The sequence below is a fragment of the Mastigoproctus giganteus genome, chromosome 3 (assembly GCF_048544385.1).
Source record: "Mastigoproctus giganteus isolate SK-2022 chromosome 3, ASM4854438v1, whole genome shotgun sequence".
NCBI lineage: Eukaryota > Metazoa > Arthropoda > Arachnida > Uropygi > Thelyphonidae > Mastigoproctus > Mastigoproctus giganteus.
This window is the reverse complement of record NC_143577.1, coordinates 20,487,888-20,503,762: the sequence shown is the minus strand read 5'-3', so window position 1 is coordinate 20,503,762 and position 15,875 is coordinate 20,487,888. Positions and strand designations below refer to the sequence as shown.

At 36.3% G+C, this 15,875-nt stretch overlaps 1 protein-coding gene across 1 annotated transcript in view; it reads right to left on the bottom strand.

The window, feature by feature from the left end:
* LOC150087779 (rab-like protein 6) overlaps positions 1-10,647 on the bottom strand; it is a 144,310-nt gene extending 133,663 nt beyond the window's left edge. Inside the window, exon 1 of the mRNA XM_090370409.1 lies at positions 10,494-10,647. The gene's annotated coding sequence lies outside the window, so the exon portion shown is untranslated. The remainder of the gene's footprint in view (positions 1-10,493) is intronic.
* Between the last annotated feature and the right edge of the window lie 5,228 nt (positions 10,648-15,875).

The window sequence follows — 15,875 nt, the reverse complement described above, 5'->3', positions numbered from 1 at the left end:
TGGACTCAGGGGAAGTCTCCATGGACTGTAGATGTGCAAATGTATCCCCAAATCACAAAGGGGATCAAAGGGTGATAAGAGTAATTACAGATCTGTTAGTTTAACTTCTGTTCCAGAAAAAATAATGGAGTCTCTGGTTAAAGGAGCATTGCAGGATCAGCTAGACAAGACTACTGTAATGATCCAAATACAGCATGGGTTCTTTAAGGGAAAGACGGGTCTGACAAATTTTATTGGATACTATGATGTGGTTACAAAGGAAATGGATGCAAAAAATAATTTCGATTTCATATACTTGGATTTCAGGAAAGCTTTAGATACTGTTGCACATGGAAGACTATTGTACTACTAATTGGTATTAAGGGCAAGCTGCTACAATGGATAAAAGGGTGGTTGAGTGGGAGAAGACAGAGTGGTAATCAATGGATGCTGCTCTTCGTGAACTAATGTTATTAGTAGAGTCCCCCAGGGTTCGGTGTTGGGCCCACTGTTGTTTTGTATGTTTATCAATGATATTGATAAAGGTATATCAAGCTTAATGTCCAAGTATGCAGATGATACAAAGGTTGGCAGGGTTGTTAATGACAGTAATAGCAGTGTACTACTGCAATAGGATCTATAGAAGTTGAGCAGATGGGCTGAGAGATGGCAACTGCAGTTTACATTGACAAATGTAAAGTACTGCATATGGGTAGCAGTAATCCCAGAGTAACTATCAACTGTGTGATACTACACTCAGGGTGGTAGAGAATTGTGTAGTCAAATATGACATTTTCTGAGCAGTGCAAACAGGCTGCCAGAGCAGGTCATGGGGTGTTGTCAATGATATACAGGAATTTTGCTAGTAGGGAAAAGGATGTGATTATCTCTTTATATCGGGCAATGGTCAGGCCACGCCTTGAGTACTGTGTACATGGTCTGGAGGCCTTATTTTAGGAAGGATGTAGAGTTGCTTGAACAAGTACAGAGAAGGGCCACAAGATTGGTGAAGAGAACGAAGGGGTCCTCTTATCAAGAAAGGCTTAAGTTCTGCAAATTGCAGTCTGGAGACTAGGCACCTGCTAGGTGATCTGATTGAGGTATATAAGTCCTTGAATGGGTTGAGCAGGCTCAATTCTGATGAGATTATTCCTCTTGCTCAGATTACAAACCTGAGGGGGCATAAATTCAAATCAAGGAAAGACAGTTGTTGAATAAATGTGCAGAAATTTGCCTTTAGCCAGTGGGTAGTTGCTGATACAAACTTCCATCTGTCATTGTGGAAGTTGATAGCTTAAATAAATTCAAGGATTCAAGGAGGAACTGGCAAAACCTTTAGAGGGAATGGATGTGTGAAATGTTTTTTTTTTTTTTTTTTTTTTTGGTTGATGCTACATAAGCTTGCTTTCTTGCATCACATGACTATTATTACTATTTATTTAGTGGAGGATTCCAAAATTTGCTCTACATAGCAATATTGTGCTAAGTTTCACCCTATTAAGGATTAATAGGTGTATTCTTCTCATGTGAAATTAATATGACTTAATCCTAACTGAGATTTATGGAAATCTCGATTAGGTTATAAGATTTCACTGAAGAGGAGAATGCCTGTTAAAACTGTAATGATTTGGCTAGTGATTTATATTGATCATATTTTATTAAGTTTTTGTTCTGCATTTCTGTAATTTGCTTTATGTAGTCCACCCAAAACTTCACCGAATTGCTTGAGTTCATAATTTATCATCTTTAAAATCCTTTGCATTATACCATACCAGGATAGCCTTTTTTGCATTCATAATTTATTTTGGCAATAGTGATTTTGTACATTTATTGAGACAGTCTTCTAATTATTTTCTTTTTAGTGAAGCATAAAACAAGAAACAACAGGTCTTGGTTTTTGAACATGTCTCTATTTCTGTATTGAAACAGAGATACATCCAAAAATTATCTGCTTTCTGTCTTAGTTAAGAGACAAAAAGCACAAAAACAGAGAAAGTTTGAGGAATATAGTGCCTGAAATTGGCCTATTCATCTTTGCTCCTTCTAGCTCTTAGACAGATTAGTTTTTCCTCCACTTCCAGCCTCATCATGTGGAGCAGTGCAATAAGGGTAGGTTAATGATTAGTGAGTTAATACAATTATCATACATTTAAGAAGAAAGGTTACTTCTTTACTTAGAAGAGCAAAATGAATAACTGTGAAAATTAATAGATAGACTTTATTTTTAACATAAAGAGTTGATTATAAGCTTTATAACGAATTAATTTAGGTAAGGATGTTTTTTTTTTTTTTTTTTTTTGGTAGTTGTTGGCGCATAGGCTTCTGTGGCCATAATGCACCTCCCAAGGTTTTTGCAGTACTAGGTAAGGATGTGAATGTAAATTTCTTTGAATTGCTATCACCTGCTTGGTGCATGGGACCTACTTAAAAGAAAACTCACATTATTAGTTGTGGGAGGGGATTACAACATCACAAAGCTTTTTAGTCATTTGTTTCAAAGCCACTACTAAAAAAATAATTCTACTAGCAGCTAATCGCACTTCATGGTATCCTTAAAAGATACTGAAGGTTACAGTAAACTTAATTTGGAAGCAACAAATATTTTAATGTATAAGGAGTGTTACTTTAATAGTTTTAGGCTTACCATTAATAACTTCAACTTTACACCCTTACTCAGCAATTAACAGAAAATTTATTAAACCTAACAACTCATATATTCCCCAGGAAGGAACTTATGTAGCCTACAAAAAAATAAAAATAAATAAAATAAAACAAGTTTTTGAAAACAAATAAAATACTATCATATTAAAGCAGCAATCAAATGAAAGCTATAACCACTAAAAACATACTGAAGAAAATATATTAAATATACTAAATATTAAAAGAACATTACTTCTATGGATAAAGGGATGGTTGAGTGGGAGAAGACAGAGGGGTTATTAATGGACACTGCTCTTTGTGGATTAATGTTAATAGTGGAATCCCCCCCCCCAATGGTTCAGTGCTGGGTCCACTGTTGTTACCTGTATTTATTAATAATACTGATGAAATATATCAGGCTTAATGTCTAAGCTTGCAGATGATACAAAGGTTAGCAGGGTGGTTAATGATAGTAATCAAGGTAAGCTACTATAACAAGATGTAGAAAAATTAGATAGACTCAGAAACAGCAATTGAAGTTTAACACTGTAAATACAATGGGTAACGTAATCGCAAATTAATGTACCAACTGTGTGGTACTACTCTCAGGGTAGTAGAAAATGAAAAACACCTGGGCATAATTGTGTAGTCAAATATGAAGTTCTCTGAACAATGCTGACAGGTTGCCAGGACAACTGGCAACCTGTCAGCATTGTTCAGAGAAAACCTCATGGGGTTTTGCCAATGATATACAGGAACTTTGCTAGCAGGGATAAGGTGGTGATTCTATGATGCAGGTAGTTTGAATAAATTCAAGGAAGAACCAGACAAACTATTGGAGGGACTTGACAGGTGATAGTGTGAATTTTTTTTTGAGCTGATGCTTTATAAGCTGCTTTCTTGCGTCATTTTATTATTATTAACTATATGATGCAAGAAAGCCTGAGGCTTATGCTGTATCAGCCAAAAAAAAAAATTCCTGAGTTACCCTAGGAGAGAGAGAGAGAGAGAGAGAGAGAGAGAGAGAGAGAGAGAGAGAGAGAGAGAGAGAGAGAGAGAGACAAAAGTAGAAGGGAATCACCAAGAAAGAGAAGAATGATGATATCCAGCTGAGGACCCTGGGTGTGCCATTACTAATACTATAATAACCACTGGAATAGATGCCAAGAAGGGTAAAGGAGCTCAGCAAAGGGAACAAACGTGCACTCTTACCAAGAAAGGTTTCGGTTCTACAAATTGCAGCATCTGGAGACTAAGCACCTGCAAGGTGATCTGATTAAGATGTTTCAGGCTTTGAATGGACTGAGTAAGCTCAATGTTTGACATTCTTCCTCCTGCTCAGGCTACATACTTGAGGAGTCATAAATTCAAACTGAGGAAGGATGGTTACAAGACAAATATGCAGAATTTTGCCTTCAGCCAGTGGGTGGTTGATTGTTGGGACAAACTTCCATCTGTTTTTGTGGAAGTGGATAGTTTGAATAAATTCAAGGAAGAACCAGACAAACTATCAGAGGGGCTTGACAGGTGATGTGGAAAGGTTTTTTTTTTTTTTTTTTGAGCTGATGCTTTATAAGGCTTTCTTGCATCATTTGCCATTACTAATAATACAATAATCACTGGAGTTTTCACAGAAGACTTCTTTCAACAATGATCCTTCAACTGTGACAAAAAATCTTTAAACACAGAAAAATGGGATCAAGGAATCGCAACCAATGGATCATGGGAATTTAAACCCTCTACACATGCAATGCATGACAGTGCAACTAGAAGTAGTCTCAGGGCACGTGTGAAATTAGCATTCATCCTTAGTATCACAGGCCTCAGATATAGGAACAGTACAAATCCACTTATTCCTATTAATCTTATTTTGTTCAGAAGGATGCTCCCCAGCAATTTCTAACCAATATTTATATGAACTCTCAACAATAACATCACACAAAGTTGATATTATTTCCCAAAAGTATTCTGCAATGACAGACCTGTCATAATTAGCTTCCTTAATCACCTTTACATATTTCTCCAAGTGATATGTAAGGATTTGTCACCTCCTCAACACAACACTCTCCTCGATATCAGGATTTCATCTTGAGCAATATCTCACTTCTACTCTCCATAGATATAGGAGCCTTAATGCTCAGTATCACGATGTAGTCTTCACTGCAGAATGCCTATAAGTAACAATTGATAAGGTCCCCTTTGTTAAGCACACATATTAAGAAATATAGATAAGCATAACCAGCTCATAATTCTAATTCCCCCACCTATATACTCTATACCTCCATATTCCAATCAACTGGAGTAGAAGGGGCATGCCTGCACTTTCGTGGGGCAGCACACTCTCCTAATTCTTTCCAGTCTATCCTAAGAGGTGCTACAGTGGATGTTTCTAAATACAAAATTAGAAAAAAAATAAAAACTATTAAAAAATTTTTACTGAAAAGAGAACTGGATTAAATACAAACAAAAAAGAATTAAAACTGAAAATCTGCTTTTATGATGATGAAAAATATCATCCATGTAATCAGACCTAAATTTAAAGAAAGAAATTATTGTCTGTTCAACCCTTTTATAAGACTGTAAAACATATAGATTAAAAGAATATATCACAAAAAGGTGAATGGTTCTGAAATAAAAACATTAAATGTATCTCAAAATAAAATGTTCAACAAAGCAAATGAAGAAGGACAAGGAAAGAAAAATAATTAATGGCCTCCATTCAATTGAGGGGATAATAAAAATAATAAATTTCTGTTTATTCTCAAGATTTCCAAGGCAAGAAGAGTTTACATATTCACATGTAGTTGTAAATTAAAGGCTTCCATACTTTTAACATCACATTCACAATGGGCCTGGGGCAACATACGAGCTGAAATCATCAACCCCCTTACTTGTTTCTGGGCATGCTAACCACAGGTTGACAGCCAGCCCTGTAACTGCAGAAGTCATGATAAGGATAATTATAAAATTGGTGCTCTTGGCTATAACTCAAATTTAATAATTTTATCAGGCATTCCATCTTAAGTTATTAGCATAGGCATATGATGCAAGAAAGCAAGCTTGTACAGCATCAGCCAAAAAAAACAAAAAAAAAAAAACATTTCACACACCCATTCACTCCAAATGTTTGTCTAGTTTTGCCTTGAATTTATTTAAGCTGTCCGCTTCGACAGCAACAGATGGAAGTTTGTTCCAGAAATCAACCACATACTGGCTAAAGGCAAATTTCCACACATCTATTCTAAAAACTGTCTTTCCTCAATTTAAATTGATGTCCCCTCAGGCAATTAATCTGGGCAAGAGGAAGAATTCCATCAGCATTGAGCTTGCTCAAATCATTCAAGGCCTTATACACCTCGCAGGTGCCTAGTCTCCAGACACTGTAATTTGCAAAACTTAAGCCTTTCTTAGTAAGAGCCACCCTTTGTTCCATTCAGTTGTTGCCTTTCTCTATACTCATTCCAACAGCTCTACATCCTTCCTAAAATGAGGCCTCCAGACTTGTATACAGTACTCAAGGTGTGGCCTGATTATTGCCTTATACAAGGGGACAACACCTCCTTATACCTACTAGAAAAATTCCTGTATATCATTAACAAGACACCATGAGCTACTCTTGCAGACCATCTGCACTGCTCAGAAAGCTTCATATTTGACTGCACAATTACCCTGAGTCCTTTTCATTCTCTTCCACCCTGAGTGTAGTAGCACACAGTTGATACATTACTCTGGGGTACCCATATGCACTACTTTACATTTCTCAAGGCGCCTCCATAGCCGGGTGGGCAGGAGCAGCAGTGCATAGCACATGCTCCTTGATTAGACCATGGTTCGAGCCCATGACCGCCAAATACGGAGGATGCGGAAAGGTCAGGGAATGACCACCGCATATCCCCAGAGCAATATGGCCTTAGTTGCTAATGCTCCTAAAAAGCAAATAACAAACAAACAAACAAACAACAACAAACATTTGTCAATGTTAAAATTTCAGTTGCCACCTCTCAGCCCATCTGCTCAACTTTTCTAGATCCTGTTGCAGTAGTGTACTGTCATTAGTGTCATTTAAAACCCTGCCAACCTTTGTATCGTCTACAAACTTAGACATTAAGGCTAATATATCTTCATTTCATCAATATCATTAATTAATACAGAAAACAATGATGGATCCAACACTGAACCCTGGGGGACTCCACTAATAACATTAGTCGATGAAGAGCAGTGTCCATTGATTACCACTGTCTGTCTTCTCCCACTGATCCATCCCTTTATCTGTGGCAGCAACTTGCCCTTAATACCATACTTCTCCAATTTGTACAGTACTCTTCTATGCGTAACAGTATCAAAAGCACTCCTGAAATCCAAGTATATGATAACAAAATTATTTTTTGCATCCAGTTCCATTGTACCCACATCATAGTATCTAATCAAATTTGTCAGACAAGACTTTCCCTTAACAAACCCATGCTGTGTCTGAATTATTACTGAAGTCTTGTCCAGATGATCCTGCAATGCTTCTTTAACCAGTACTTCCATTATTTTCCCCAGAGCAGAAGTTAAACTAACAGGTCTGTAATTACTTGTGTCACCCTTTGATTCTCCTTTGTGAACTGGGGTCACATTTGCACATCTCCAGTCCATGGGTACCTCCCCTGAGGTCAAGAAAGCTCTCATAATTATGGCTAATGGTTTGCTTACTTCCTTTGCTGCCTCCTTTAATATAACTGGATAGATCCCATCCACCCCAGGTACCTTTCTTATGTTTATCTTCAACAGTTTCTGCTCCACTTTGCTCTCCTCTCAGTACATACATATAACCATTTGCATATATGACCATATGGTTTTAGTAACATGCTGCATCAGGTACTCATGAATGTTATTTATGGCCTCAGTGATATCCATTAAACTTCCACATGATTGAGAACTATTCACAAAAACTTTCTTCCTCAAACAATCCCAGAAAGAAATTCAGTAGCAATCAGGTCAAGCAATTATGGTGGCCAAAGTCCATTTGGAAGCCCTATGATTTTGTTGGCCATTTGTCTGGGACAATCCAACCTTATATAATGCCCTTCAACACTCCTTTAAGATGGGCTAGATGCAATCAAAAATTATTCTACATAAACAACTTATGCCCGCCATTAAAGTACAGATTTCCATTTTCTCATTTGAAAGATGACACTTACAGAAGTTGAATCAAGATTTTCAAATACAGATGTTGTTCTGCAGTGAATGATAATTAAATGTTCATTATGTAATCTTTGTTATCTTATTTCACCTTATCTATCTTTATTATATATTCTTATATATTTTATAAAATAAAAAAATTGTTATTATTAAATGTTTTGGTGATGAGCAAGCTTATAAAAAATTTTGATAGGCATATTTTTATTTAAATATAAACATGACCTTATTTTTAAAGTGGTTCATATGATTGAAAAGGTCATTGGTTCCTGCTCTAAACAATGATACAGTATTTTCTGCTTCCATTTTGGTTTAAGAGAGTTATGGGAGTTTAATCATTAGTTTGATATTGATAGATCTCATGCAAACAAATGCATTCACCTTTTAGTGTTAGCTGGAATGTACAAATTCTGATCATCCATCTGCCCTAAGGGTGGATGATAGGTATCAATTACAGGTAATATATCTGCAATAATGGTTTATTAGAATTTGCCACCCATTATGTGTATTTTTCTGAAAATTTTCTTTTTATTTATAAAGAATTAATTTTTATAATAAAGAAATGGTGTCTAACAAACATGACGTAAGCACATGTATTCCATTTAGGAGTGCATCTAACAGATGGTTAAATGCATGAATCAATCATTAGAAATACATTATTCACAAGCATCGCAACAGGATCCTCCAATTTACTATTGAGAAGTGAATATGTATTCTAAATTCTTAACAGTATATACAACAATTCACTGTATGGCCAGCTCAACAAACAATTCCATTTACTCAATACAGACATTAAAATCAAATGTACAACAGATGTATAGTGTGTTTTTGCTATAGTAAAACGTGATCCTATAATCTATAGGATTTTTAAGTCTGAGCAAGTTTGTGTGTACTCTCTAGCAAAGATATACAGCTTCAATCAAAAAAAAAACTTTTATCCATCCTTCCTAATAAATAATTTATCTTTTAAGTTTATTCAAACTTATTTTCAAATTCAGCCAATTTCTGACTGAATTTGCAAGTGAATTTGTCAAAAATTTGGATTTTTCTTAATATCACCATATAACTATGAATTAGAGTCTCAGATTATTTTTGCAAAGATAACTAACATAGCCAAGTGGTCAGGAGCAAGAGCGCAGTATAACACTCTTTGAGGTGGGACATGGATCAAGCATGTGTCACTACTATATACAATTAATGATTATATTCACGATTTATTGTAAACTCCTCTAACCTTGTTGTTGTTGTGCAGGAATATAAACAAGAACTTTTCTACTGTACAAATGTTGGCACCAAGCAAATATACCATTGTCCTATCCTACCTATCATTATTGCATAATATATTCCCTCTTTCCCTGACAACAGAAACACCAAGAATAACTATTAACTATGGGAGTAGTGCCTTAGGTACTGGATGATCATACTGTGCAATTAGATGGATGAATCCTTGTCATTCTAACAAATTCCTGGCTTTGTTTCTGTAAGACACTTTTCTTGTAGATTTTTGGGCTTTGTTACAACAAAGCAGCTGTGGTAACAATTGTTCTCTATTAACTGGAAGGTGATTATAACTCTTTTTTCATTCTTTTGATTATCTAAACGGATTACTCTTTAGACATACTGGTAATTAATCACAATTTCTTTGTCACTTAATATTTAATTCCTGGATCAGTTTTGTAATATACTAATGTCTTCTAAGCCAATGAAATTTTGGCCAAGCTTAATTGATCTCAGAAAATATGTAAAATACAAATCGCATTATTAAAGTAAATTCCTGCTTCCTTCATAGAAATGTGTTAAACAACTGCTCTCTGTAAAGGTATTTATTGGTCTAAATATATATATACTTAATCAATAAAATAACACCAGGAAAGAAAAATATTTGTCTTTGCTTCATTTAATTCATACCCAGACTGATGGCAAGGGGTAATACTGCTGTATACAGATAGTCTTAATTTAAAATATTTTCTTGACGAAAATTTTATATGCAACTTCATTCATATGGGACTTCAGTGATTTACAAGAAACTGGAAATTAATTCACATTTACATTTTTAAATCCCTTTGTCTTTGCAGAAGTACAAACTTAATAGATGCATTATTCAAGTTTGCATCGCAAGTCTCTTTCGACTCTCACAGCATCTTCTACATGAGATCAATAAATAATTAAAAATTCGTGATATTCTTGTAGTTCTCTAGTTTGTAACTTCCTCTGACATTATGTGGCCGTCTCGGAATAAACTGAAAATTTATTTAACTCTTTCTGGAAGAAATTTGGTAAGATCAGCCACTATACTTAGCCAGCCTTGGAAAGTATAACAACATGAATAAAACAATAAAAAACGAATTTAAAACTTTATCTAAAAGAAGTTTTAAATATACAATTTACGCATTAAGTGCAAATTGTTTCACAATATCAAGATAATCTCAGTCTTTTTATAGAAACTGATTAAGATTATTTTATCCATGTCTAGATAATCATGTCTAATTTTCTTGTGTATTAAGAAGAAAATATTTCACAACCTTATTTTAATTATAAGAAAATTTATACACCTTTCTCTCTAATCCACAAACGAGTTTACAACTCGGTTCTTTGACCTGTTCTTCAGACAGCTTACTTTCATGACGGCAAAAGCAGCTGGTTAAAAGGTTTGTCAAAAAAAGACTACAAAAGAATAACACACTTGCGCTTACTTGTAACACTCCTTGGACATAGTGAAGTCAGAGATCATTTCGGTGATAACAACCTGGACATATGACTCTTCCTTCTAATAAAACAAAAAATATGTAACATATGTACACTACTAAACCAATCCATTACATCACCGTTTTCTTCGCCCCACTCCTTCAATGTATACCAACATTGAAGGTTCCCCTGCAGACGTCGAAACTATTGCCCCGTCTACCGTAATAAAAATTAACTTTTAAAATAAAAGAAATTAAATAACTTTTTTTTTCGGTTTTGCTGAAAATTTGAGAGCATATCAAATTTACAATATACAAAAATTATATTTATATAAAAGGATCTAGAAATTTTGGGAAGATGGGCTGAGAAGTGGCAACTGAAGTTGAACATTGACAAGTGCAAAGTACTGCATATGGGTAGAAGTAACCCCAGAGGAACGTACCACTGTGTGGTACTACACTTAAGGTGGTAGAAAATGAAAAAGGCCTGGGAGTAATTGTGCAGTCAGATATGAAGTTTTTTGAGAAATGCAGACAGGCTGCCAGGGCAGGTCATCGGGTTTTGTCAATGATATACAGGAATTTTGCTAGCAGGGAAAAGGAGGTGATTGTCCCTCTGTATAAAGCAATGGTCAGGCCACACCTTGAGTACTGCATACAGGTCTAGTGGCCTCATTTTAGGAAGGATGTAGATTTGCTTGAGCATGTACAGAGAAGGGCAACAAGATTGGTGAGGAGAATAAAGGGATCCTCTTACTAAGAGAGGCTTAAGTTGTACAAATTGCAGCGCTGAAGACTAGGCACCTGCGAGGTGATCTGATTGAGGTGTATAAGGCCTTGAATGGGTTGAGCACGCTGAATTCTGATGGGATTCTTCCACTTGTTCAGATTACGAACAAGGTTACGAACCTAAGGGGGCATAAATTCAAATTGAGGAAAGACAGATGTAGAATAGATGTGCGGAAATTTGCTTTTAGCCAGCGGGTGGTTAATTGTTGGAACAAACTTCCATCTGTTGTTGTGGAAGTTGATAAGCTAAATAAATTTAAGGAGGAACTGGACAAACATTTAGAGGGAATGATTGTGTGATTTTTTTTTTTTTTTTTTTAGCTGATGCTGCCAAACTAATAAGCTTGCTTTCTATCACATTCCACTACTACTACCGTGTTGGAAAAGGCTTGGTGTAAATCCCGTCAATGAAGCAAAGAATATTTCTTGCTTTTTTTCACACAGTTGGTAACCTGCAGGAAGAGCTTGATTTATTTGTCTGGGAAGTTCAGTTTTTTTTTCGTCTATCAAGAGGCAAACTCACCACAGTACATGCACAAATATAGATGTAATATGCTATGAGTATATGAACGCCTTACGCAGTTAGTGAAAAATTGAAAACATTTGTTTTGTGTTCGTTTTATTTTCTTTAAGGTCTTCTTGCGTACCAAGGTAGAATCGCCATCCTCCCCACACTGGGTGGAAAAGACCTGGGTTCGATGACGAGGGGAATTTTTATGGCCCTTTTTCACAAAAAGGCCCATAAATATAATGCTCCTAAAAACCAATAACAACAACAAAAATTTACTTTAGGAAAAAATCGTGAGTTTTTATTTATTATTATTTTTTTCTTATTATTTATTATTATTATTTTTTTTCTTTTTATGTGTAGTCAAATCAGTTGATTTCTAACGGAAGTTGCTTATTTATTTATTTTGCTTATTATTTTCTCATTACATGCAAGTCATCAACAACATACATTTAATTTACAGACAAGCTAAACTGACCCACTATTTTAGTTGCTGTGGCATAAATTCTAAATCAATCAGACTCCTTACACAGCACCACTCTTGGTTACTACTACTACTGAGAATGAAGAAGAAAAACTGTATCGTATACACAAAACATACGCCATACACAACATCCTTCACGGCTATAAACCAAGAGTAACTACAAATCCGTTGCCCCTACACACGAAATTCTCGAGCGTACAACCTATGTTCTGTAATAATTATGCCAAAGCAATGGTCAGACCACTCGAATCGTCGGATCCCGCTGTAGCAGATGAGTTCGAATACTATTAATACCACGAGGAACTTTAAGGGGGTTTTCACCCGGAAACTGGTTTTTCGTACAGAAAAACAGAAAACTGACCAGAGAACACACATGGTGGATGTGGATGAAGTTGTTCTAGAGTAAGCCTAATATGACAATTTTTGTAATGGACCGGGCGATGTGGTAGTTTCGCTATTTCAAACTGGTCAACCACATATGGTATCACTCATTACGGTATCACTCATTAGGGTATCACTAATGAGTGCCATCAATATCCTTCTGAGTACATCGCATAAACGACTCATGATGATGGACCCACCACATCCATTTGCGTTTGGAAACATGTAATATGATGTGCCCTGAATATTTGCACACATTCACTGGGTTTCTCGCTGTAGTACAAGATGTGGCTAAAATGAAACGAGAATCGTTGTTACCAATGCCTTAGTACTGTGCACGTAGTAGTAGTGGTGGTGGCGGCATGTGGTGCAAGAAAGCAAATGTATGAGCATATGGCGCATCATCCAAAAAAAAAAAAAAAAAAAAAATTTACAAAACAATTCCCTCTAAATGTTTGTCCGGTTCCTCCTTAAATTTATTTAACCTATCAACTTCCACAACGACAGATAGAAGTTTGTTCCAGCAATTAACCACCCGCTGGCTAAAGGCAAATTTCCGCACATCTATTCTAATATGAATGTTAACAACATTCATATCGTGCTACAGCTTGTTGTTTTCATACTGATCAGTTTTTATTTCATTGTAATCGGTTAAGTTTTGATTGAACTGTGCCTTTTTGAATCAGCATTTTAACTCTTTGGCTGAAAAATGAGTGATCGTAATTTAGGAAAAAAGAACTGTTATTAAATTTTTAGTGAAACCGTGTAAAAATGATGCAGAAACGGAGATGTTATGGAAATCCCATCCGGTGAGTATGGGCTTGACATACCCAAGGCAAAGTCATACCCATGAGCTGGATATCATCATTCCTCTCTCTCTCTCTCTCTCTCTCTCTCTCTCTCTCTCTCTCTCTCTCTCTCAGGGTAACTCAATTTTCTTTTTTTGGCTGGTGCAGCATAAGCCTCAAACTTCCTTGCACCATATGTAATAACGTGTACGGTGATAAAACCATGAGTCAGCCACCTGTGCACGAATGGCACAAACGGTTCAGAGAAAGACAGGAAGATATCACGACTACAATAAGACCAACTTCAACGGCAGCAGAGAATGTTGAAAAAATTCGAGAGATCGTGCGCCTAGACACCATCGGATGAGTATTCGACTAATCGCAAAGCAGTCACACGTTGACGAAGAAACAGTAAGAACAATTCTGAGAGACGGTTTTTCATCGTGATAATGCACCGTATCATTCCTCTGTCGCAGTGAAAGAGTTTTTAACGAAAAACAAGATCACAGTAATGGAGCACCCGCCTTATTCTTCAGATCTGGCGCCGTGCCACTTTTTTCTGTTCCCGAAAATTAAAATCTATCTCAAGGGAAAACACACTGACTTAGCACACATTCAGAAGAACACAATGTAGCAATTAACGGAGGTATTTTCCGAGGAAATCCTCAGAAAATACCTCCTTTAATTGCTATGTTGTGTAGTGGCATCATGCAAGATTCCTATTTTTGCGACCTGGGTTCGATTCCCGGGCGGCGCTACCTTTTATTTTTCTTTTATTTTTTTCTTCAGCCGATCCTATTCAGCGCGGCTGAAGAGAAAAAAAAAAAACTTTTATTAGGGTCACTCAGAATGTTAATTCAACTACCCATGTGTGTTGGGTTTGTAAATTGCGTGTGTTCTCTGGTCGATTTGCCTGTTTTGCTGGACGAAAAACCCGTTTCTGGGGAAAAAACCCTTACTGTCTACACCTGAGACCGACTAACTCAGCCACGGAGTAAAAAAAGCCCATTAAAACTGTTCTACTGTTCTGTGTGTCTTATGTCTGTTAATTGTGTGTGTTCTATATTCAATTTGTCTGTTTTGCTGAATGAAAACCCCTAATTTCTAGGGAGAAAACCTTTTATTATTATTATTATTATTATTATCATCATCATCTGTTTATTAACCTTAGGTTCACCACCTGAACAGCCAGTGGGCTAGGAGTGTGTACAAATATATATTTTTAAATACAGCTACAATTTTATACAAATTTTTTATATTTAAAATAATGAAATTGTTTAGAAAATTACATTCACTTAAGAGTAGTAACTTTAAAATAAAATTGATATTAAATTAATATCACAATTACAAATACAGGTTGTCCTACATATTTTTTCTGTCATTACAATTTGTTTTGCTTTATATTTTTGCATTAAATAATTTACATTTCTCATATAAATAAAGCTCGCGTTTTATAGTAATTCTGGTAACCTTGCTATCTGCGCCTGATGCCGAGAGAAGTCTCTCAGCCATGGAGTGAAAAAATCCCATTAAAGTTCCATGCGTCATCAACGGGATTTGAACCCGGTCCTTTTCCACCCAGTGGAGAGGACGGTGATGATACACAGACGCACAGAGAGTACTTTGACGCTAGCGCAGACGCACTGCTAGAGAGTATTTTGAAGAGGATAAAAATTGAAATTGTTGTATTTAAAATGATAGGTGATTTAAAAAATATTTCTGTTTCATTTAAGCCGCGCATTGTATATAATCGCTAACTGTTCTTCTGTATCCTTATAAATAGAAACCAGGGATGTAACACCATCATGATCTTCAGAAAACCCTTGTAATATGTCCAATCACCGCAAACAGATTTACACAAGTGAGACTTGTTAATCTTTACAAGTGGGTACCCCTGCAGTGGATTTTTCTGACGGCATGGCATGACGCAGTGTTCGACAAGCAAAGCTCTTACCAACTGATCACGTGATGTGTCGTGATCACCCGACATTTATGCCAAGGGAACATGCCTAGACCTCACAAGCTGGTCACATGACATCAACTGCACCATGATGGTGCTTTCTCCGATCTCGGCAACAAGCATAATGAGAGAGAATACAGGTATCTTTTTCTACACATTCGAAGAATGACGGGGAAGTGGCACTACAGTGAATGCTGAGAGAACTGTCTAGACTACGCCTTGCCTTCGCAAGCTGGTTATGTGATATCAATTGTGCCATGACTGTGCTTTCTATAGGATCTGGGCATAAGCAGAGAGAGAGAGAGAGAGAGAGAGAGAGAGAGAGAGAGAGAGAGAGAGAGAGAGAGAGAGAGAGAGAATATAGGCACCTTTTTCTACACATTCGAAGAATGATAGGGAAGTGGCTCTACAGTGAATGCTTTCTACTGACTGTGTGTTGACATGGCATGCAATCGATCGCACCAGCATACTGTATCAGATT